Genomic DNA, 26,121 nt, shown 5'->3' with positions numbered 1-26,121 from the left:
CTTCCAGGGGACAAAATCGACCATGTGTGTACTATACATACATTTAATGAAATGTAATATAGTGAAAATGTAAAACAAGAATTAGTCATCCCAGAATATTTTCACTGTCCTCTGTATGCTAAGCACTGAGGTGGCTACTAAGATGCGTAAGATCTTCCAGAGGTGTAGACATCAGGAGATTTAAGCCTACATGGTAAATGATACATTTCATTCTCAGGAAGAATCTAAGGAGCTTAAATTCTACTTAGAACATGAGAACTTAGGTAAGAGCCCACGAAAAATTTTAGTTCCTCATTCTTCCTACCTGGGACTCTTCAGATGGTTCTGCATGTGATCCAAAAATCCTATAAAATCACAGGCTCTTCATAGTGATATCTTGAAAATCAAGTAAAACATTAAAACAGATCCATTTTATTATTGTCCAAAAAGATAATTGGAGACAGGTGTTCAAAGACACCAAAGTTTTTGATAGTGTAACTTTATGCCTTCTGATTCCACTAATCTTTAAAAGGATAATAAGATGACATATAAATATATTTGAATATTATTTGTATGAGAATTTAAAAGTGTTTTTTCATTATTTCACAATACTCTAACCTTCTTTTGTTATTCAACATGTTCTACAGAAAAGTCTCTCTCTATATAGATAGATATATAGATAGATAGATGATATATATATGTAGAGAGAAAATAATTTCTCTGCATAGCTATATCTATATCTATCTCTATATTATCTATCTATCTATGTTAGTCCAGGAGTCCAAGACCAGTCTTGGCATAATAAGGAGATCCTCTCAAAAAAAAAGAAAGAAAGAGAGAGAGAGGAAGAAAGAAAAGAAGGAAGGAAGGAAGGAAGGGAGAGAGGGAGGGAGGGAGAGAAAGAAAAAGAAAGAGAAAGAAAAAACAACTGGGCTATCTATCTATCTGTGGGTATAGATACATATTATATATATACATATACACACATATAATGAGCCATATTAACAGTTATTTACATACAGTTAGCAGTATATAATGAAGCAATAATAATACCGTTTTCTAAAAGAATTTGCTAGAAATAGAATAAAAATCCTTTCCTGAAACTCTCTAAAGAAAAACAATTTGTGCCCACTTTTCTTACATAATTCTTTTCTCAGAAAATTAGTTTTAATTTGTGAATATGTAGAATTATGACTGATTATCAGGGTTATTTTACAGGAGCAATTTCTTACTGTAAAAAGGAATCACAGTAATAATTTGAAAATCAAATTAAATATTTAAAATGACAGAATAATAGTTTACAAGCCTGCTTTCTAAATTACAACATTTCCATCTTGATTTTATACTCTCCCAATCATTGAAATGAGCTTTAGAAACGGCATAACAAGATTCCATTTTTGTAGAAATATCTGTATTGAGCGCAGAGAGTGATACATACTTTATTCTCATAAACATTTCTTAAAACTATGATTTGATTGGCTTATGATCCTTCTGGTTGCCATGTTCCAAATGTGAATTAAAAATATTAATGTATTTTGTATTCGTAATACATTGTATGCATATATAACTCAAGTAAGGTATCTATAACTTGTTATTCTGGAATTTCTTTGTTTTAATATAGGCTAAATAAATACCCTGGAATTCAATGCATTTTAGAGTGATCTACTTATTAAGTTAGTACTTAAAATGCGTTTATTGTCAGATCATACATTCATGAATTTTAGAGCTAGATTTTACTTTGAAATCCATCTGCTTGATCTCAACTCTTTGTTATAATGACTAAATCAGATTAGATATTATATTAGTTTTAATTTACTGTGTAACAATTACCACAAACTTAGTGACTTAAAACAGCAAACATTTATTATCGCCCAGTTTCTGCGGCTCTGTGAATTGGACACCGTTTTGCTAGGGCTACAATCTCATCTAAGGCTCAAGGTCCTCGTGCCAGTTCCCAAGGCTGCTGGCAAATAGCTGAGGGGCTGCCCATAGTTCTCTGCTGTGATCTTTAATTCCGTGTGTCAACTTGCTTGGCCAAGGTGCCCAGATATTTGGTCAAACATTATTCAGAATGTTTCTGTGAAAATATTTTTGGATGAGATTAACACTTAAATCAGTGATCTTTGAATAAAGCAGATTGCGTTCCAAAACGTGAGCCTCATCCATTTAGCTGAAGACCTAAATAGAGCAAAATAATGACCTCTCCTGAGCAAGACAGAATTCTGCTCTCCTGATGGCCTTTGGATTTCAGCAGAGACATTAGTTCTTCACTGGGTCTCAAGCCTGCTGGCTTACCATAAAGATTTTGTATTTGCCAGCCTCCATTATTGTGTGAGCCAATTATTTAAAATAATCTCTCTCTATATATATATATATTTGTTGTGTGTCTCTGGAGAAGCCTGACTGATATATCTGCCATGTAGCCCTTTCCACATTCCATACCTAACTTGATTTTCCCACTAGTTAAGCAGAAAATCCAAAAGAATGAAACTTTATGGAATGCCTAATGAACTGTTTCTGCTTTAGAAGTGGGGCTTACTATGCGATCTGGGGAAAGTCTCTTCTGTTCTGGCTCACTTAAGTTGGATTGCTAAAGTGGGCCGTGTGACCCTAGGTAGAGTCTCCAGGTTGATCATCAGCTTGGTGTGAAAACTAACATTCAAGACTATGAGACTAGACCTCTTAGCGTGTGTCTTTATATTCAATAAATCTACACCACCAAAGGATGAGTACATAGCCAGGTTAAATTCAGCTTCTTATCAGTCAATCACATATTCCTCCTCACTTCTGGAGAACCACTTTAAGAGGCTGTAGTGAGACTGTAAAGTACAGGAAAAATTCACATTCCTTATGGATACAAGAGGAGGCAGTACGTTTTCTCTATCTCTAATCTTAAACAAAAATATTAAAAATAGTATATACCTTTTTCTGTTTTTCATAGGTTACATAATTGTTTTCACATCTTTCGTCTTCTCTCTCCTTCGAAAATTTGGTGGACAAATAAAGTATGCATACATTTGTGTACTCAAGGCATTTACTATGACTGAGAATTTCTTCAGCTTCCTGGTGAACCTTTCACCACAACCTGCTCCAGTGCTTCAAACTGAGATCTTCAGTGTTGGTTCCACTGAGTATGATAGGTATCTACTGATTTCTGGAGTTCTTCAGAGAAAGAGGTAAAAATCTAAGAAGAAAGTCTTTCAAACACAGAGCAGGCGTCTAGATAGTTTCACTATACTGAAGAGACAAAAATCAGAGTTAAAGATCTATTAACGAGGAGAAGTAACATTAAACACCTGATGTTTTCAATTGAAAGCCTAGATAGATACATTCTAGTAGGAAGAATAAAACAAAGGTAAATAAAGTCTTACAAAAACTGCAAAGCACAGTCCAGGTACCTCAATTCCTAATTAGATTGTAATGATCTTTCTGCCTTATATTCTGGTTGAACATACTCTGAAGGAAAATAACGTGATTCAAACCATCTACAACTTTTTTCTGCAAAATCTCTTACATGTTAATCAACAATTGCCAAGTATCTAAAGAAACAACATATAAATATAAAATATGTAAAATAAAAATAAACAAAATATGTTTCAAAAATTAATGTAGCTCCAGAGATAAATTCAATATTGGAATAATAGAACATAGAGTTTTAAATAATGTTGATTAATAGGTTCAAGAAAATACATGATCAGATAACAAATTAACAAATGTTATCAGAGAACCAGAATTGAAAAATAAAAGAATTTAAAATATTCTAGAGCTAAACACCACCAACTAAAGACTATGAATAACATGCCTGTGGTAGGGAGGAAATAAAAAAGATTATGTTTGCTGTAGCAAAAGACAGTATAATAAAAAAAAGAAGTGTAAAGCTTCTCAATAGAAGAAGGTTCTTAGCTTATAGGAATTTTAGTCTTAGCAAGATTAGGCAGAATTTGTATACTAACAAATTTGCTGGAGAAGTCAGTGGACTTATCTTTAAAATATCTGAGTGAATGCTGAATTACTGTTAATTCAAGTTTTCTGTAGTCTATTTTTAGAAATATGGTTCTGAAGAAAGTGGTGTAAAAGGAGCTGGAACTCAGTCTATGATGTATGTCATAGTTTGGTTTGGTATAAGTCCACTTTGCTAATTATAATTTCTGGTTTAATTTCCAGTGTAGACTAAATGTGAAAAAAAAAAAGCCAGAAGAGCAGGAAAAATAATTAAAATGAAATGATGATGTTATGAATCGGTAACACTAAAGGTCTTCATGACTTACAGGTTTATGGCTCCACCACCAGGATAACGAAGTCAGGAATAAGATCAGAATGATCATCATTAGTTTTTAGTATGCTAATTTTGATGTTATGAATTATGTAATATTCAAGTGTTAATCTTAAGCATCGTATTTCTTCTATATAATGTAGAATTTGAAACATAAAATATAAAAATTAATTAAATGTGAATTTCTTATTTTAGAGAACTGGCAGTTTTCTGTATTTAGTTTTTCAATAAATAGTTTTTTTTGCATGTTATGCAATGATTCTCAGTAGATCAATATAAATTTGAATGCTTAAAAAATTGATTCTCAACTTGTTTTATACCTACTTCTTTATCAATAAAACATGAAATAACAATATTTATGTAAACACCAGCAAAGATAAAATTATCTAGGCCGGGCACGGTGGCTCAAACCTGTAATCCCAGCACTTTGGGAGGCCGAGGCGGGCGGATCATAAGGTCAGGAGATCGCGACCATCCTGGCTAACAGGGTGAAACCCCGTCTCTACTAAAAATACAAAAAATTAGCCAGGCGTGGTGGCGGGTGCCTGTAGTCCCAGCTACTCAGGAGGCTGAGGCAGGAGAATGGTGTGAACCCCGGAGGCGGAGCTTGCAGTGAGCAGAGATCGTGCCACTGCACTGCAGCCTGGGAGGCAGAGCGAGACTCAGTCTCAGGAAAAAAAAAAAAAAAAGATCTAGATATGACAGATTTTTAAGTCTTCTTAGATGTTTTAAATAATTTCTAAATTTTGTTTACTCAATTATGAAGTGTCCTATGGGGTTTTGATAATGATGTAAATCTTTAAGACTAAGGATGGCATGCTGAGTTATTAAATTAGCCTCTAAATTAAATTTTGAGTCTATCTTAGTTTGACTTTGGCACAACATAAGTTTATTAAGCTCAGAAGTACCTTCAAGTACTTTAAAATGTTATAAAATTTATCTGAGAATAACCAAAGCTTTCTATATAGAATGCTTACTCCCCCCTCATTTTTTAAGAAGGTGGAAATCAGTATCCACTTATGAAGTTAAACTGACTTGTTAGCTACATAAATAAGAAGCAGTTTCTCTATAATTTGTGTGATTAATAATTTTGCAGGGTTCATAATTCATGTATAATCCCATTTAACTAAGGCTGTGAACAGTATATATGTCATGATTGTACAATCCACTCTCTTCTATGTAATCTTCTTTACTGTTTTAAGTATCTATTCTTCTTTCACCTCTTGAATTTCTGCTTTATTTTCCTGCATCATTTATTACACATATTGAACAATTTACTCTATTTTAATATCCTTTTAAGAGATAGTGAACTACCCTTTATTGATTGTGCACTATATGGAACCATGTGCAGGGGTCATGGATGGAAGATACCAGGACAAATTATTTGTTTTGATGACCATGGGAAGTAGTTGGCCATAAAGACTGCGGGCTCTCCAGCTTTCGCCACATGCTCACAAAGCAGAATACAAACAAATGCAAATATACAAGGTGAAAACCACACTCATGGTTGCCTGAAGCACCCAGAAGGAGTGTGTGAAGAGTTAGAAACATTTGATTTAAAAAAAAAATTTGGGAGAAATTCGAAGAGAAACTGGATTTTAAAACAGACAGAAGAATATCAAGTGGGCAAAATTCACATGCACAATGGTGTCTAGCGCTGTCTCACAAATGCCATCTGTTTGTTGAATTAGTTGCAGGTGGGAATGAGCAAGTGATACATAGTCAAAATCAGTCAAGTGAGTCTGCTGGGAGCAGGGAGTCTATAAGGGGAAGGACAAAAATTGAGAGATGAGGTTAAAATAATTTTGGAAAAATTCCAAAATGTTAGAAAGAGCTGCCTGCATTCTGTCTTATAAAGAGTCGAATTTAGAATATGATTAAAAGAGTGTGTGAAGTAGATGATTCAAAAGCAATAAACATTCCTGTGGTATATTGAAAATGTTGTCATTATGATGGAAAAATGCTATGAAACTAGACAGTTGAAACTTGATTTTATAGTTGCATTAAAATATTTGCATAAGAAGTAGGTTGGCTTGAAGGAAAAAAGGGTTGTATTAAAAATAATTCCAATTATAAGCTATTATTATTAAGAATAAGCACGAAGTTATTTTAAAACAAAGCATGACTACCAATAGTAATACGAATCCAACAATAGTAATATGTGTGCAATCACAATGTATATGTTAATACTAAAAAGATTCTAATATTACAGGAGGATAAGATTTATGTAGCTTTACTAACGCTTCTGTATTGTATTTAAGTGCTAAAATAATTATACCAGGACTTCATGAACTGTAGTGATTAAACTCAGGCCCATACACAGGTTGTCCATTCACAGCTTGCTACACCTGTGAAAGATGAAGGTTTGGAATAAAATGGTAGTTGTGGAAACAAATAGACAAAGTTCAGAGAACATAAATAGTTTTATTGGACAAAAACTAACAAATGATAGGGTGATGGTGTAGGGTGGAGTATGTAATGAAACAATGAAGGGTGGGCGGCCAGTTTATGATTGGGATTCTGGACGGATTCTGGTGCAGTCGCTGAGGTAGAATGTATGTGCAGTCATGTTCGTAGAGGAAGTGTTGAAATGAATATTGAGTTTTGACTTTCCTTTGGGCTACTTTCTTTTTTTTTTTTTTTTTATTATACTTTAGGGTTTTAGGGTACATGTGCACAATGTGCAGGTTTGTTACATATGTATCCATGTGCCATGTTGATTTCCTGCACCCATTAACTCGTCATTTAGCATTAGGTGTATCTCCTAATGCTGTCCCTCCCCCCTCCCCCCACCCCACAACAGTCCCCGGAGCATGATGTTCCCCTTCCTGTGTCCATGAGTTCTCATTGTTCAATTCCCACCTATGAGTGAGAACATGCGGTGTTTGGTTTTTTGTCCTTGCGATAGTTTACTGAGAATGATGTTTTCCAGTTTCATCCATGTCCCTACAAAGGACACGAACTCATCATTTTTTATGGCTGCATAGTATTCCATGGTGTATATGTGCCACATTTTCTTAATCCAGTCTATCGTTGTTGGACATTTGGGTTGGTTCCAACTCTTTGCTATTGTGAATAGTGCCGCAATAAACACTGGATCCCTTCCTTACACCTTATACAAAAATTAATTCAAGATGGATTAAAGACTTATATGTTAGACCTAAAACCATTAAAATCCTACAAGAAAACCTAGGCAATACCATTCAGGACATAGGCGTGGGCAAGGACTTCATGTCTAAAACACCAAAAGCAATGGCAACAAAAGCCAAAATCGACAAATGGGATCTCATTAAACTAAAGAGCTTCTGCACAGCAAAAGAAACTATCATCAGAGTGAACAGGCAACCTACACAATGGGAGAAAATTTTTGCAACCTACTCATCTGACAAAGGGCTAATATCCAGAATCTACAATGAACTCAAACAAATTTACAAGAAAAAAACAAACAACCCCTTTGGGCTACTTTCTATCCTAAAGTAAGAAGCAATGTTGTTTTTATGGTACAGTTAACAATGATGAGATGTTGTGTACAAAGATCTAAATCAGGAAAAGAAATGTGGTTTTGGGAAGCCACTACAAATGGGTTATACATGAGATCATTCAAAGAGAGAACACAGTGAGAGTAGATAAAATGACTCAAAGACAAAAAATATAAATCTGGAGGCTTACAGATAAATCGAAGATTTAACAAGAGATATCTGACAGAAGACATATCTAATGGTTCTGCTGTTGCTTTCCAGCTTGCAGGATAATATCATACTATCTAGTCAATATTTCACCATATTGACTCTTTGGAATTTAAGGTGAATGTGATACAGAATGCTTCATCCAGATCATAGTTTCATAAGCCAGCCTTGATTTATTACATATTTATTGAACACCACTATATTTTAGGACTTTTTCTGGGATTTGTGGATAGAATTTCTGCTCTTATGGAGTTCAGTAAGTAAATAATAAACAAATACACATATAAAATAATGTTAGGGAGTGATAAGCACTCTAAAGGAAAATAAAGCAGGATGAGTAGCAGTAGAATAATGGGGAAAAGGTGTTATTTCCTGGCAATGATGTGAAAGGCACCTTTGAATGTGTGCTGTTTGAACAGAATCCTGGATATTTGGAGAGAGAAAATATGCCAGTGTTGAGACAGAACTGTGTAGAAAAGAGGAAAAGCATGTGAAAATTTCTTGAGATGGAAATGTGCTCAGCATGCTTGAGAAGCAGGAAAACTGGTATTGTGTTTGGATTACCTTGTTCATGGGTGGAAAATGTAAGGCTTTATAGATGAAGAGAATTTTGGATTCATGTAAGAACTATCATGAAAAGCCAGTGGAGAGGCTGGGACAGGAGAATGACAGCATTGGATTCATATTTTTAAGGAAATATCCAGCCTACCAGATGGAAAAGTGCTTTCACTCCATGGCAGTACAAGAGCAGGGTGAACAGTGACTATTACACAGGGAATGATGGGGTCAAACTTTAGTCTCAGAATATATTATGAAGTTTAATGTATTAGTTTTCTGTTAATGTCCTACAAATAGCCACAAGTTTAGGGACTTAACACAAATCTATAATCTCACAGTTTTTTTGTTTTTTTAATTTAAGTCAGAAGTTTGATATGAGTCTCACTGGACTACAATCATAATGTCAGAAGAAGTGAGTTCTTGATTGGAATCTCTAGGAAAGAATTCCCTTCCAGGCTCAAGCAGGTTGTTGGCAGAATTCAGTTCCATATGGTTGCAGAACTGAGGTCCTGGTTTTCTTGCTATCTGTCTGCCAGGGGTTGTTCTCAGCTTCTCAAGCCCACCTGCATTCCTTGGCTCATAGCCCTTTTGTTTTCAAAGCCAGCGAAGATGAATCAAATCCTTCCCGTGCTTTCTGGCTTATACCTCTCTTTTGCCACCTCTTTCTCTGATGGTTTTGTCTTCTTCCTCTGAATTTAAGGGCCCACGTGATTACATTGCACCCACATGGATAATCTGGGATAATCTCCCTATTTTAAGGTCAGCTGACTACCAACTTTAATCCTGTCTACCACACCTATTTTGCTATATAAACATTACATTTACAGTGGTAAAAAGAAAGGGCAAAGTTCATAGGAATCAAAATATCCTGTCTGCTACATTTGATCAACTTGACAAGTGATTGCTGATATTTCAATATTTTTACATATGTAAAACATTTGTTTATATTAATAAGAAATAAATAGAAAAGAATCATAGCCCATATATGTAGAATTCCTTCATAAACATTTAAGAGCCATATGAAATTTGTTTTCCCTTGCAAAAATACTTTTTGTCTGTATGGAAGAAATACAAAGTTTTCTCATTCAAAGTGTATCTATTTTTTCCAAATATCCTATGTAATATTCTCTCAATTCTTCCCTGACCAACATAAAATAAACTTCCCTCACACTTGCTGCACCACTTATCTCCTAAGAAGAATTACATATTTACTAACATTTTGCTTCTCTATCCACAGGTAAGCATCTTACTGCAAAGTAATTGACGAGTAACTTTCTGTATTACTCAGCCCCTTGCATATGGATGGGTCATGTGATGAGTCATTACCAATGAGATGTGAGATGTGTGAAATGGGACACACTAATGTTAAGGCATTTAAGATGTGAGTGTGCTTTCATCTTATTCTCTTTTCTCCTTCTCTGACATTGGCAAAAGTGCTGGCAAATGTAAGCATTCTGATTCCCCAAATCATCTTATGGAGGAAAAGTAACCACTGGCTAGCAATATTAGAAATAAATAAAATTCCACCAATATTTTCTTTATTGTAGTTGCTAGTGCTACACTAACCAATATATAAATTTTTAATTTGAAAAAAATTTCTATGAATAAAGTAATATCTAAATCAATTGGCAGTGGCAAGGTAGTTAGCTGGGAGGTAGGCAACAGGGAAATAACTGGCACAGTCTGGGAAGATGTAAACCTTTTGACTCCATTACTTTGGAAGGCAAAACCCATCCTTACTGAGCCTATATCTCGGAGGGAAGTGATTGGAAAGAGCCAGAATGTTACTGTGCATTGTTTGCTCTTCACTACTTCTAGCAAGTTATTACATGGAATAGATTGACTCAGACAACAATGATCCACTTTGCTAGATAAAACTAAAAGGAAATAGAGTGCAGAATTTGAGGTCTCAGGTGGGCCTCTTTGTATAAAATTGCAGGAAATAATACTGGAATTGTTTTAAGTCATAAGATCCAATAAAATGTACCACTTAAGGAAAGAAATCCAGTAGTGAGGCAAAGATCACATTAAGGTGTAATCTTTCTATGTGAAGCCCTGCTGTTTAATACACCTGACATTTGAAAAAGAGAGGAGCGGGAAGAAAAGAAGGTAAATAAGTAAGTACATAAATGAATAAGATGTGAATATTTTGCCTGGGAAAGAATTACAGGTGGTTGCTGACACATGAAATAGACTTTCTCATTTGCCACTCTTTTGTTACCATTTTTGAATATAGTATTTTGTAAGATTTATGCAAATTGTAAAAGCATCTTTTATATTAAATTCCTCTATAATTAAAGTATAGTTTCATACTTAAAAATCACATGCTGTTTGGCGTGGTGGCTCACGCCTATAATCCCAGCACTTTGAGAGGCCACAGTGGGCCGACCACCTGAAGTCAGGAGTTCGAGACCAGCCTGACCAACATGGAGAAACTCCGTCTCTACTAAAAATACAAAATTAGCCAGGCGTGGTGGCACATGCCTGTAATCCCAGCCTGGACAACATGGCAAAACCCCGTCTCTACTTAAAAAAATACAAAAATTAGCCAGATGTGGTGGTGGGTGCCTGTAATCCCAGCTACTCAGGAGGTTGAGGCAGGAGAATTGCTTGAACCTGGGAGGCGGAGGTTGCAGTGAGCCAAGATGGCACCATTGCACTCCAGCCTGGGCAACAAGAGTGAAACTCCATTTCAAAAAAAAAAAAAAGAAAAAATCACATGCTATGACAAAAACATAAAATTATTTCCATTTTATTCACAGTCACTTCCCAATCAACTAAAACTTATTTGCCTTTTAGGAGCTCTTAACTGAAAGGCCCTGACATCTTCCCACTAAGTTTTGATGAAGTTCTAAGAACTACAGTATTTTGAGTGTTTAATATTATTATCAGTAGGACGGAATGCCAAATTCAGTAATCTGTCCTCTTATAGCCAACCCAATTTTATTTTACTCTATAACAATACTTAAAACAAATCGACCACAAGGTAACTTGCATAATACAAAAATGAATTGAAGAAACATGTTTATAAAACCTAACAATAACTTACTGAAAATAGCATGCATAAATTTGTAACACCTCAAATACACACATTATACAACTTTGTGTCATTTTGAACTATGTGATAGAACTTCTAATCATAAGAAAATTGTGTACCAAAAAGGGCAGTATTCTTTTCTATTTTTTTTACCTGCCCCCAAACTCAGATTCATGGTTAAAATTAATGTCAAACTGTCGCTGGGAAAATCACTCTCAGTAATATAATCAGCAGAAAATGATGAAAACACAATCACAAAATATATAGTCAGAGGAAAAAGATGTGACAACGCTGACAAGCAAATGGAATCCAACATAACTCTTCTCTGTGAGCTGCTTATTTCCAGACAGATAAAAACCAAGGAGCAACAATGTTACCACCTCCCTTGAGCAATATCATTGTCTTGTGAGTAACAAGAATGACAGACATTAACTGTGTTTCTAGATATGTGAGGCTGTAAGGTCCTTTATGTATTTTGAAAGACACAGAGGTATAACTGACAGTATAAGAGACCTATAAATTTCAAGTGTAGGCCAAAGGTAGACAAGCTTGAGAATATATTTGCCCAGACACTTTCAAGGATAAAAGGGAGTAAAATCAAATCAGACAAATAACATGATAAATTACTGGAGAATAAATTATTTAAAAATCTCTTTTTCCTTGGCTTTGTGCTCAAGCTTCCAGGATCATAAACATGATCTAAAACATAGACAACGCTAGATGATTAAAGAATAATCATCTAGCATTAAAGAAAAATAAAGAATAATTTGCCTGTGGTGACATGAGGATATATAATTAATTGTACTTATGAAGAATTAGTAGACAAGATTCCATACATTCACTATTTTCTCCAGTAAAATTGCTGTTTTAATGTGCTGATACAGGGCAACTACAAAAATAGAGGTACCAAGAATCAGAATATAAATTTTAAAAACTAGAAAACCATAAATATTTCTTGAATTGTATACTTATGCTTCACTAGAAATAAAGTTTGAAAACATATTTGAATGTTTTGTAAAAGCTTTTAAAATTAGATTTAATTGCAACTACTTATTGATGAATTTATATCACTGTTTTAAAAACAATAAAATTTATTTTATAAAATAAAAGCTTACAGTAACAATATCAGGTGGTTTTGTGTGTGTGTGTGTGTGTGTGTGTGTGTTATTTTAATCTGGATGGACCTACATATGACATTATGAAGTCTACTGACATACTCAAACATTAATTAAACTATTGATTTTATAGTTGAATTAATTAAAGGTGTTTTCATTATATATAAAAGTGATTAAGATGCATCTGCCAAGGAAGGTAGGATTTTATCTCCTTGGCCTTCGCCTCATATTACATGTGTGAATATGTTACGTGCCATGCAAAAGAGACTTTGAAGATGGAATTAAGGAGGCTACTGTACTTCCTGCCTATAAAACTGTAAAATTATAAAGGTACATTTTTGGAAACCTTTAAATTTGTGGTGGTTTTTTATAGCAGCAATATAAAACTAAAACGTTCATACTATGTGCATGCATATGTGTATACATATATATGATCCTATAAGTATGTTTTTAAGTCAGGAATAGAATAAATGGTGTCTTGGAGGACTAAAAGAGCTAATTCCTCTTCAGTTATTTCTCTCAGGGAGTACATTGCATATTAGTACGTGATTTAATTTAAATATTTTAGCCTACCTGCAGTTTCACTGTTCCTTAGGGGTAACTGACTTCACATCTTTTGATGCTCATTTTGCTCTGGAGATGGTATCTTTGAATTATTCATGTTTGACTGCATCTATCTGCCCTATGAGAATTTCAAGAGCGCTAATTTTATGTGTGTGTTTGTGTGTCTGTATTTTATTTCTTTTTTGTTTAACTCTGGAGATTATTTTCATAACAAAATGAATGAAACCATTTTATAGGCCTTTCCACGTACAGTGACTACCTACTAAATTTATGAAGTATGAATTCAAGTTGAATTGTAAGTATGTTCTTAGTAACATTGAGAATCTTCACTGATATATTACACACATAAAAGTAGTGCAGCAATGGTCAGAATAAGAAAATGACAATTTTAAAATAAGGGATCATGGCTGAACTACCAAAGTACTTGGCAGCTATAGCAAATGGGGACTGCTTAGCAGAGGATTCACATAGGTAGAGTTTCAGAAAGTTTGCCAAAATATAATTATTAATAAAATTTTAAAAATATTTTATTCTAAAATATTAGGTTGGTGCAAAAGTAATTATGATTTAGCCATTACTTTTAATGGCAAAAGTTAATAAGTGGCTTTATTAACCACATAATACATTTCATAGCATTATTATAGTTTTTCTTTCTTTGTTTTTGAGTGCATATATGAAGAGAATAATGTAAGCATATTGATGAATTTTATTGAGAAGTTATACGATTTAATGATTTGAATGAATTATATTATTTAATTTTACAATATTTTATGAGGTGTTTCCCCCATCCCCTATTTTCCACATAAGACTTGAGCAACAGGGATGTTAAGAATTCACTCGATCCTAGCTAAAAGGCTGAGAAGTAATGATGTTAAAAATTCAAAATGAAATAGTTAATAATTGACAGATTCAAGTTCTGAATTCAGAGCTTATAATTGTCAAACAAGTTGTTAAAAACAGCATACAATGTAAGACCTTTTGAAAAAAGAGGGTCAAGTTTGCGGAGTATGATTTTTTAACGTAATTATGCAACATTTACTTAAGTGAAAAATATACCACATCTCAAGATGAATATGACAGAAATATGAAACTACAAGTAGTCTCCAAACAACCTTCCATAAACTATAAATATGATAAAATCACAATTTAGAAAAAGTATGAAGACAATGAAAAATTATAAAATTATATGAGCAATGATAATACAAAAATGTATATTCAATATATTTAAATATGTTTTGTGAATGATTACTATGTGCCAGATATTTTACTAAGAATTTACACAAACTCATTGAGTTTTCATGTGTTTATTCCAGGGGCATCAAACAGCTTCTTTTCTTTCTCCAGAGAACTAAGGAATGGTGAAAATGAAACAGACAGGTGGATATAGAGAGAATATTCAATAAAGGTAATGCTGCCATGACAATGGAAGTCACATAATAATCAATAAATTCATATGAAGCCAGTTATAATCACTATATATATATAAAAATAGTGTAATTCTTACTTAAAATAATTTTCTTACTCATACAGTTTTGGTTTCTTTTGGTAGCTGTGATTTCCAGCATCATTAAAAAATGTTTGGTTTCCCAGAGAAGTTCTCTGATTTTAAATTTGTGCTAACGTATGATCCAAAGCTTGAGTCTTTACCCTCTCTTAATTTAATACTTTACATTCTCCTATGTAGACAGTCAGGTGTAGTGGTAGTTCACTCTCCCTTTTTTTCCTTTTTATTCGTATATGTGTGCTGGGGATGGGTTGAGATAAGAGCAATACAGTGAAATATTTGGATACAATATGAAATACTTATAAAATTGGTTACATCTTGAAGAAAATTTAAGTTACGCTCCTGTAGGTTGCTGAGCCCAGCTCAGTCAGGGAGACACTAACCCAGTGGTGCTAGAGGAATTAAAGACACACGCACAGAAATATAGAGGTGTGGGGTGGGAAATCAGGGGACTCACAGCCTTCAGAGCTGAGAGCCCCAAATGGAGATTTACCTACATATTTATTGACAGCAAGCCAGTGATAAGCATGGTTTCCATATATTATAGATTAACTAAAAGTATTCTTTACGGGGAAACAAAGGGATGGGCTCTGGCTAGTTATCTGCAGCAGGGACACGTCCTTAAGGCACAGATCTCTCATGCTATTGTTTGTGGTTCAGAAACGCCTTTAAGCGGTTTTCTGCCCTGGGTGGGCCAGGTGTTCCTTGTCCTCATTCCAGTAAACCCACAACCTTCCAGTGTGGGCGTCACGGCCATTACAAACATATCACACTGCTGCAGTGATTTTGTTTATGGCCAGTTTGGGGGCCAGTTTATGGCAAGATTTGGGGGCCTGTTCCCAACAGTGGGTGGTGCCTTATAAATACTTCATTGGTATATGGACGTTCTGTTTTTAGATCACATATGTATGTGGGGTTGAGCACCATGTCAGCATTTTTTTTTTTTATGCTCAAGAACTATTGTCTCATGGACCTAGGGGGATATCACCTACCCTTAACCCTCCCAACTGCCTCTGATTTTCAATTATCTGAATGTACAGCAATCATCTGGATGATGAATGCTGGTTCCGTGAAACTACCACAGTGTCTACCTCTTGATGTGGAAAAGTTGCATTTTTGCTTACTGTGATGAGAGACTACCCTGACAGAGTCTAAACAGCATCCTAGAAGACAAAGGTCAGATTCGATATTTATATTTGGTTTTCTGGCTAAATTGTGTCTTTCAATCCAAGCACTTGATTGATATTAGAAAAGGATTACAATAGTTTATGATAGGTGGAAATAGTTAATGTGGGGGCAAGACGTTTGAAAAATTTTGGAATGTAAACAATCATTTGAAGCTATCTCTTGGAAAATTGAACAGTTTTAAATGGGTTTTCAAGAGTTCTTTAACAGTAATGTTATTTTCAAACATTATCTTTCTGGTCAAGAGTTCTCTAAAATAGTAAAGTTACATAAAAAAAGATCATGGAATAGAAAACTCATGATAGTGGAGATTGCTAATGATCAAATGATCAATAATGTAAATAGTAAGGGGTGTGTGTGTGTGTGTGTGTGTGTATGTGTAGTTTTGGTGCCCAATGTGAATAGCTAATTCCAAATTTTAAATTAACTTGTCACTGCAATTCAGTTTAAGCCAAATAAAATTAAAATAAAATAATTTAGGATAATATTTTTAAAAGTTGATTTGGGAGCTAAAAATCTTGTGAATCATTCATGCTAATGTATATCTATAAGCTCAGAAAAGTCAGCATTTATTGTACTTTAAACTGATATCTTACACTTTTGTGACTAATTCTGGGAAATTTATTTACAGTGTTTCCCACTAAAGTTAGGAAAGATAAGAACTGCTTAAAACGCTGAAAGGATTATTTTTCCAAGAATATACTGATCTTTTAATAGTAGACTAGTGAATGTTGAAAAGATATCCTTCACAGATTCCAGGACACACATGTATATGGTGGAATACACACACAAACACACACACACACACGTATACATAAAAATATCACAGACACATATTTCTTCCAAAAAGAGTAGGAAACAAGAAGAAATACGCTTACAATTAACTGTTGCCTAGAAAATTATAACTCTGAATACAAAATGTCATGTCTCTTATCTTGTCTCTGTTATTTTGTTTTTTCTTAACTCGTCTCCTTTGCTGCTACTCTGATAGAGTATGTTCATACTCAGAACTAGAGCTTTTCACATTTTGCTGTTCAGAGGCTATTTAATTTTAATTGCTCCCTGAGCATAGGCCAATTCAGGATGGCAAGAGCTGAGCAAGAATCCTTCACAGATTCTTTGAAGTTTGGAGAGCTGCTATTCACATTGCCTCAGGCTTCCATTCCCACATTTGTGTGAAAATGTAAGCAGCTGAGCACCTCTGTCTACATGCCCATGTTACTATAGCTGAAAATATCTTGTGCAGATTGAAGATTTTTGTGGCTCTCTGCATAAAGTTTCAAATAAGGATATTAAACAGATGCTGTTTTGCTATATGCATTTAAAATTGCCTTGAAATACGTGATCGTGAATGAATGTCAGTGCTTGAATTAAGCTAAAACGAAGACACACATCGAAACTTTTATACTAGTGTTTGAGGTTGAGAGGTGGGACTTTGAAGAACAATAAGTCATTACCATACTGGAGAATAAAATCATTAATTGTACTTTGTAACTTAACACATTTAGTATATGCAAAATATACTGAATAGCACTGATCTTTATAAAAGGCCTAATATTTTTGTAAAGCATTTAATTTCCTGTTTTCTTGTCTAAATCAACAAGAAAATCATGAGTACATTTTCCAGTTGCTTAAATGTGTATATGTATACTGTTCTTATCATGTGCTTGTGGAAGATGGAAGCTGAAAATAATTAAATCCCACCTAGCTTAAATTAGCATTATAAATAATAACAAAAAATTATTATTTTCAAAATTAATTTTTAAATAATTCAAAAGGCCAGGAGACATGTAAAAGGCAAATTATTTGAGAGACACTGTTCATTGAGTATTTAATTTTAAGTGATCATTATTAGATGAGAGAATCACATTTGAAATTTGAAAACAAATATTTTTAGAGGATGACAAGAAGCTTACCAGAGTTTCACTGGAGACTTGCTTTTCTAACATAAAAATGGATTCTGTTCATTCATTTCCATCTAAAAGAAAAACTAGTAAAAAATAAACCACTAATATGTATACAAATTAATCAATAAGTATGGTCCATTGAAGTTGGAAGTTCATTTTATTTCTAAATTTATAAATTTGGAAAATTTTGTTTGAACCTTGTGTTAGCATCTTCCAAGAGCCCTATTTATTACATTTCAGCAGAAGCGCATCAGTGCATTATTTTTTGTTTATCATTTTTCCTAAGTAGCATTTTTCCAGGTTATTGTTGAAATATTTTATTTAGGTCCATCTAGGACATGTTATTCCTCTTCCAGATTGTATTTTAATTGGGTATTCCATTCAGCTGCTATTTTTAATAAGAAATCAACAGAGAATCTACTTGTACTATGTACCTTGTACTGTGTATCTTGTGTTTATCTTCCTGGTTCCTCACCTGTGTTCCTAGGGACATCATTGAAATCAACCACCTCAGTTCACACATCCTTGCATCATGGTGTTTTTGGGCACATGTGAACTAAGAAAGAAGAATCTTCCTCTCCAAAGTCAGCAATTCAATTTTAAAAATGCTATGTTTTGATTTTGTTTTGATTTTGAAGATGTTTGGGGTTTTGATTTTTGTAATGTTTTGTTGTACGTTGCAGCATAACTACAAATGAAATCACCATTTGTCTGATTCTACCAGGTAGTTTTCTGATAATATGGGAAAGATTTATTCTTTCCATATTCTGTTCTTATCTGCTGATGGTCTTCGTATTCAATTCTTGATTATGTGACCAATCTCTTACAAAACTAAATTGAAGAAAGAGTATTGTCACTCTTCCCTTATTATTCATTCTCTACTTTGGTTGTTTATTAAAAGCAGCAATGGATTCAACATGGATATAAGAGAAACAATAAAATTACTAGGTAACATACAGAAGAATAAAAAGACCCTACAGAAACTACCAGGCTCTATCTCTGCATACAAAAATGGGAGAATCTTGTCTTATTTCTGAGAGGTGGACAGGCATGTAAGATAAGGTAAAATAAAGAATTGTATATTCAAACAACATTATGGTATAACAGAATGAATTTGGCTTAGATGCATGATTGTGCTCCCTTTTCTTTCCTTCCAATCAATCTTCTGTCTTTGACTCCTGGTAGTCGTGTGTGAGAAGAAGAGGTAGGCCATGATTGCATTAATAAGAGGGAGTCTTTTTTTTTTAAGAAAGCAAAGGAGGTGGAAGACAATGATGATCAGAGAATAAAAAGATAATAGACACACCAAAAAGACAATAGAAGCACACCTTTTCTATATAAGAGGTAACTATCAGAATGGACATAGCCTGGTATCCAAGCCAAGAAGTTACAAATGAAATTATGGAAAGGAAGTAGAATAATATCCATGATGTAGTTTTAGCAAGACCTTATTTGACAGTGATACTCAGCTGATATCTAGGTTAAAATGGGTAACTTTGTCCAAGATTATTTATATTCTAGTACTGTCCCAAATTGCATTTCAGATTAAATCCATACCTTGTACCAAGACAGATTTGGATGTTCACCTGGGTCCAGACAAATATCTTATTTACCAATCAAATAAGGTACAATTCAAGGGACTAGACTGTTTCTACCATGAGCAGGTCTGTCTTCGGGATGTTACCACAAAGGTGCATTGATGTGAAAAGTACTCAGAGATCAAGCTTTAGCTTTTTTTTTTTCATTGCCAGAATGTATGTATTTTATTTTTTCATTTAAAAAATTCAAGACTTTTTGACTTCTGTTAACCGACATTGAATTCAGCACCTGGGTTAAAGTCATTCTTTTCATTTTATTTTATTTTGTTTTATTATTTCATTTTATTTTATTCTTATTTTAAGTTCTGGGATACGTGTGCAGAACGTGCAGGTTTGTTACATAGGTATACATGTACCATGGTGGTTTGCTGCACCTATTAACCCATCATTTAGGTTTTAAGCCTTGCATGCATTAGGTACTTGTCCTAATGCTCTCCCTCCCCTTTCCCCCCACCCACCGACAGGCCCTGGGGTGTGATGTTCCCCTCCCTGTGTCTATATGTTCTCATTGTTAAACTCCCACTTATGAGTGAGAACATGCATTGTTTGTTTTTTTGTTCCTGTGTTAGTTTGCTGAAATTATGGCTTTCAGCTTTATTCATATTCCTGCAAAGCACATGAACTCATTCTTTTTTATGGCTGCATAGTATTCCATGGTATATATGTGCCACATTTTCTGTATCCAGTCTATCATTGATGGTCATAAAGGACTATTTGGATACATTATGAGACATCACATATAATATATGGAAATATTAATTTCAAAGTTTAATGGAATTCTATTCAAAATCACAATAAATTGTCAAGGAATATTAAAATTCAAATGGAAGAATGAATGCAAAAACTAGTTATGACATTTTTGAAAAATAAATGAAAAAGAGTAATTTTTTTACTGGTATCAAAATGTACAGGATTATGGAGTTACAATAATTCAAGCACTGGATGTGAGCTAGTGTAACACTTTTGGAAAATATTAGCATTATCTTGTGAAACTGAAGATACATAGATTCTGGAAATTTCACTCCTGGGTATATTATCTACAAAACTGTTGTGAATTTACATGAAGAGACATGCATGTCATTGATTGAATAATTTTTTAATAAATAGTTTTAAAAACAGTTTTAAAATAGTTTTGAATAGTTTTAAAATAGTTTTGAATAGTTTTTAAAAAAGAGACACAACTTGTTAAGTGGAGAGGGAGTAAATAAATCGTGAACTGTTTACACAGTGAAGTTTTACTGAGTCTCATAAAAAGGTGAATACAAAGACATACATGAATCTGGGAAACAAAAAGCTGAATGAAAAATAATTTTAGCAGACTACATATGTTTGACACTATTTTTTAAAAGTCTTAGACAATATGTTTAAAATCATACACATAGAAGGAAATCCAGTTAAAAAAATTCAAAGGGATAAATAACTTAAAACTCAAGTATATAGAGAGGGATATAAAGTTTTGGAAAAGGATCCAGGTAAATTTCACAGTTTTGATTATGTTTTTGTTCATTTTATTATTGTGATTCATGGCTTATTTCCGTGTAAAATATATTATTTTGTATGTATCAAATGTTATGATGAAAAAATGCAAATGTAAATAAGGCTGCATTGCAAAAGAAGCAAACCTGAGTATGTGCAAATTAAAAATATCAAAGTCTCCTCACAGGAGGAAACGATGATGAACGAAGCCGATGAGCACATTGTGTGCTAAAAGTCTGCTCTATACTAAAAGAGGGGTACAAAAGTCCAAATAGATGCGGAGGGTCAGAAAAAGGTTATGACAAAGAGAATAGATGAGATTTCTTGTAATCATCTAAAGAAAAATTCAGAAGAAGAGGAAGAGAAAATGGTGAAAAGAAATCCATTGCAATAAAAGTAACAACAATGATTATTTGAGTATTATGATATTTTAAACATTATTGTATTTTATAATAATATCTCTCAGACTCATAAAATTTTAGAAACAAAATTCTAAAACACAAGTCAAAAATCTGTGAATATCTTAAAAAGAAAAATAAGGTTGTCTAAAGTGTATGGATAATTAGATTAGCACCGGATTTGTGTGTGTGCCTTAATCACTAGTGGTAAGAGATAAGTCAAATTCTTGGAAACACTCTTTTTTAAAGTGAATTATCACTAAAGTGTCAAATAAGTCATGCATTCAATTCAAAAGGCAACATACATTTTCTTCCAGGCAAAAATTCAGAAGTTTACAGTGCCCTCTGAAAGAATTCATAGCTCTTTGTAACAAATTAAAAAAATTAATTCAAGAAAAGGAAAGGTGTGGAATATTTTGTAATAATGTTTTTACACCAGAACATGCTTTTGTTTATATATAATACTGAATTTTGATTATTATACAACGTGCATTATAACTATGTTTTCAAGCTGACCTCAAAATATTATATTAGATATAAAATTCATTTGTTACATTAATTCTTTTTTTTTTTTTTTGAGACGGAGTTTCACTCTTGTTGCCCTGGCTGGAGTGCAATGGCACAATCTCGGCTCACTGCAACCTCCACCTCCTGAGTTCAAGCAGTTCTCTTGTCTCAGCCTCCCAAGTAGCTGAGATAACAGGCACATGGCACCACATCCGGCTAATTTTTGTGTTTTTAGTAGAGACAGGGTTTCATCATATTGGTCAGGCTTATTAAGTAAAGTATCAAAATAAATTTCTCTTTTCTGATGAATGGTATCTACTAGAAACCTGGATAAAATATTTAGTTAAGGAAAAAGAGTAGAAATATCTCCGCTAAATTCAATAAAAAGTCAAAGTCTTAACCAAGAAGAAAGGAAAAAAAATCATACAATTTTTTTCAGTGTTTTCATCATTTGCATGATGTCATTTTTGAAGACGATATAATTATTTACCTTAAATATCTTAGCAATAATATGTCAAAGATGAATTTTAGGAGAAAATAGAAGAGGATTGATACAGCTTGGATATGTTTCCTCCCCAATCTCATGTTGGAATATAATCTCCAGTGAGGGAAACGAGGCCTGGTTAAAGGAGATTAATTTATTTGGGTGAATTTCTCATGGATGGCTTAGTCCTATCCCCTTGGTGCTATCCTCACAATAGTGAGTGAGTTGTCAAGAGCGCTGATTGTTTAAAAGTGTGCGACTCCCGTTTTCCCTCTCTCTCTTGCTCCCACTCCCACCACGTGAGACGCCTGCTCCCCCTTCACCTTCTGCCGTGGTTGTAAGCTTCCTTAGGCCCTCACAAGAAGCACTGTTTTCTGTACAGCCTGCAGAACGGTGAGCCATTTAAATTGCCTCTTTTTCTATAAATTACCCAGCCTTACAGATTTATAGCAACACAACAATGGCCCAACACAAAGATATTTCTATAATGTTAAGATGATAACCTTTACCTAGATCAGTGCGGCATAAGAAAACTCTCTATGATCATGGAAACATATTCCATAAAAATCCTTTGGCAAATTTCTCACCATCCTCATATCAAATCTATGCACTAATTTCTATCTAAATACATAGCCTCTGTTTTCAGCCCTGTTAATACAGATTCATGCCTTGCTCCTATAAGAGGGATTTATTTTGCCTGATCTCTGGGTCTCTTCTATTTTCGTCATTGCAATTTATGCCATCCAATTATTCTCTCATGCATGTGTGATTTCTCCCCATCCCTTCCAAATTTCCTTCAGCATATAAATACACCAGCACTTCAAATTAAGATAAAAATATATCCTTTGGTTTCATGTTCCTCTTTGGCTGTGACCCTGTTTTTTTCACTCCTTTTTTCCAACAAAAATTGTTTGAATAGCTGTTCATATTCAGCACCTTCACTTTCCCACATTGTATTTTGTTTTTGCTTTATTCTAAATGTTTCACCCACAGCCCTCCATTCAAACTGCGAAGAGAGTAGACTCCACCTTCACCTTTAAATGTTTTCTTCTTTTGTCTTCTTAATTCCATACTCTTCCATTTTTCTTCCTCTTTCACCAGACACCACTACTATCTACTCATCTTCATCTACTCACCTTCTAAATCTTACCACCAATACTCGTGCATCTCTTATAAACTCCCATCTATACAAATAGGCTGCTTAATGTCCATTTCTCCCTTTCTACCAGTGATTGATCTATTATTCAACATTCAACCCCTTGAAAAACAGTTTAATCTGACAGTTTTTGTGAGTCAGAAATTAAGTGTAGCTTAACTGGGTGTCTCTTGCTCAAAGTTTCTAGAGATATTGAAACCCAATTGCAAGAGGGGCTTAGTTATCCCAAAACTGGACTTAGTAAGGGTCAACTTCCTATTTCACTCTGCCTTCTGGGCTCTTGGTTCTGCTCACAAAGCCATTTACTCTTTATTGTAAAAGTCAGCATGCATTAGCAGCTAAGTAGTTTTCACAGCCTGTTTACTAACCATAGAAGTTTTGAGATCCAAATGCCTCTTTTTCAGTTCAATCTGGTGATGTTTTTGTGTATGTAAGTGTTTAAAAGGCTTTGTGGGTCTTTTATAAATCCTTTTGGGGTTCATTCCACTAGAAAAAAGACATGCCACAAATCTCCTATCTATACCTTTGTCTCCTATTGAGAAGGATGAGAGGAACCCCTCACAATTCTCAGAGATCCTTTGGTTGGATTGAAAGGATTTGTGTAAAACACTCTTAATCTCCTTCAAGGGTCTTTTATTGGACTGAAGAGCACTCTATGACATCACCTGTATTAGTTGGGATTCTCCAAAGAAACAGAACCAGCAGGATATGTTTAAATACAGAAAGAGATTTCTTATAAGGAATTTGCTTGTGTGATTATGGAAGATGGGAAGTCTAAAAACTACATGTGGGCTGGCAGGCCGGAGATCCAAGAGAACTGATGGTACAGATGAAGTCTGAAGGCAGCCTCCTGGAGAATTGCCTCTTGCTTTGGGAGGATATTTTTTGTTCTACTTAGACTTTCAACTGATTGGATGAAGTCCACTCATATTATGAGGGCAATCTACGTACTCAAAGTTCACTGACTTAAATGTTAATTTTATCCAAAAACACCCTCCAAGTTGACCCATAAAATGAACCATCACACCAATTTTGATCTTTCTGAAGTATTAAGAAGAGCTTTTACAATCACACCTTCAGTTTTAGCCTCATACCATATTTTTCTGGTAGTTCCCTGGATTCAATATTTTCAAGCTGTTTCTTAATTTAGCACCTAATTTTAGCATTTTTTTTAAAAAAAAAAAACAGCATCAAGTTCTAGCTTCTTTTTTTTTTTTACTAGTAAGTAGATCACACAGATCATTAAGTACACTTTCCACTTTCCTCTTTCCACATAAATGCAGATGACAATGTTTATTAAAGTTCTTCAACTACATAACAACAATGGCCTTTCTTTCAGTTTTAATGTTTTCTCCACTCATCTACAAGCTCCTCAAACCCATAAAGTCTATGAATAGTGCGTTCGATGCACTTTAAGCTTTCATAATCACTCTTCTCAATGGCTACTATCTGGTTCCAACACCACTTCTGCAATTAAGTTAGGGAAACACTCCAACTCTAGGCACCAAAATCTTTCTTCGTTATCTATTACTAAATAAAAGATACCCTAATCTTACTGGTTTAAAACACACACACACACACACACACACACACACACACACACACACACACACACACACAGTAACTCACAATTTCTACATTTGATCTTAGCCAAAAGGCTAAGAAGTGATGCCTCCTCAGTTTCTATGGGCAGGAATCTAGGTGCATCTTAGCTGGATGGTTCTGTCGCGGGTCTCTCAATCATCACAATTTAGCGAATCATCTCAAATTTCCACTGGGGTAGATTCTACTTCCAAGCTCCACCAATGAACTGTTGGCAGACCTCAGGTCATTGCTGGATGTTTTTTGTCTTTTTGGCTTCTGAGTGGGGCAGCTTATAAAATGGCAGGTGGATTGCTGGAAAGTGAATGAGCAAGAGAATGCTAAAAATCAAAACCACAGTTTCTTTGTGATCTATCCTCAAAATTGACATCCCATCTTTGCTGCCAAATTGTCTTCAGGAAAAGCCAGTCAATAAGGCCAGCCTACACACACAGGGAGGGTGCAATACAAGGGTGGGGACCTTTGGGAAGCATTTTACAGCCTGCCTGGTACACATAACCACACGCTTACTGCTCACTTTTAAGCCATAAACAGGGTTTTCAAAAAGTCAATCTGTATTTTCTATCTCCTCTTCCACGCCTGCCAGTCATTGAACCTGGTTTGTCTTCTGATTTTGTTATTTCACTGAAAATGCTTGCAGTGTGATCGCAATAGCCCTCTCATTGCCAAATACAGTGGGCCTTTCTTCAGACTGCCTTTTAGTGAAAAGATTAATCTTATCCATATTCTTCCAACCACATGAATTGCATGATATGACTCTAATTTCAGTTGCCTTTTAGATGCTGTTTCTTCTAGCTTCCTTTATTGTCCCTTCTTCTAACTTCTGTTTGCATGTTGATGTCCCCAGGATCCATTGCCTTTCTCTATGTGTTTTCTTCAAGAAAAAATTATTTTCTTCCATGGCTATCTCTTCTGAAATTTCTTAAATTTGTATTTCCCTTCTGTGATCTTCATTGACATTCATATTTATATTTCTAATTTCTACACCAATTGTGTGATGTGTCTACTCAATTGTGATATAAACATCAAATTTAATTTGTTCAAAATCATACACATGCACTCAGGCTTCTTAGTGATTGTGTTAAAATACAG

This window comes from Symphalangus syndactylus, chromosome 16 (assembly GCF_028878055.3).
Source record: "Symphalangus syndactylus isolate Jambi chromosome 16, NHGRI_mSymSyn1-v2.1_pri, whole genome shotgun sequence".
Lineage (NCBI taxonomy): Eukaryota > Metazoa > Chordata > Mammalia > Primates > Hylobatidae > Symphalangus > Symphalangus syndactylus.
The sequence above is the reverse complement of the archived record's forward strand: the minus strand, read 5'-3'. Positions refer to the sequence as shown.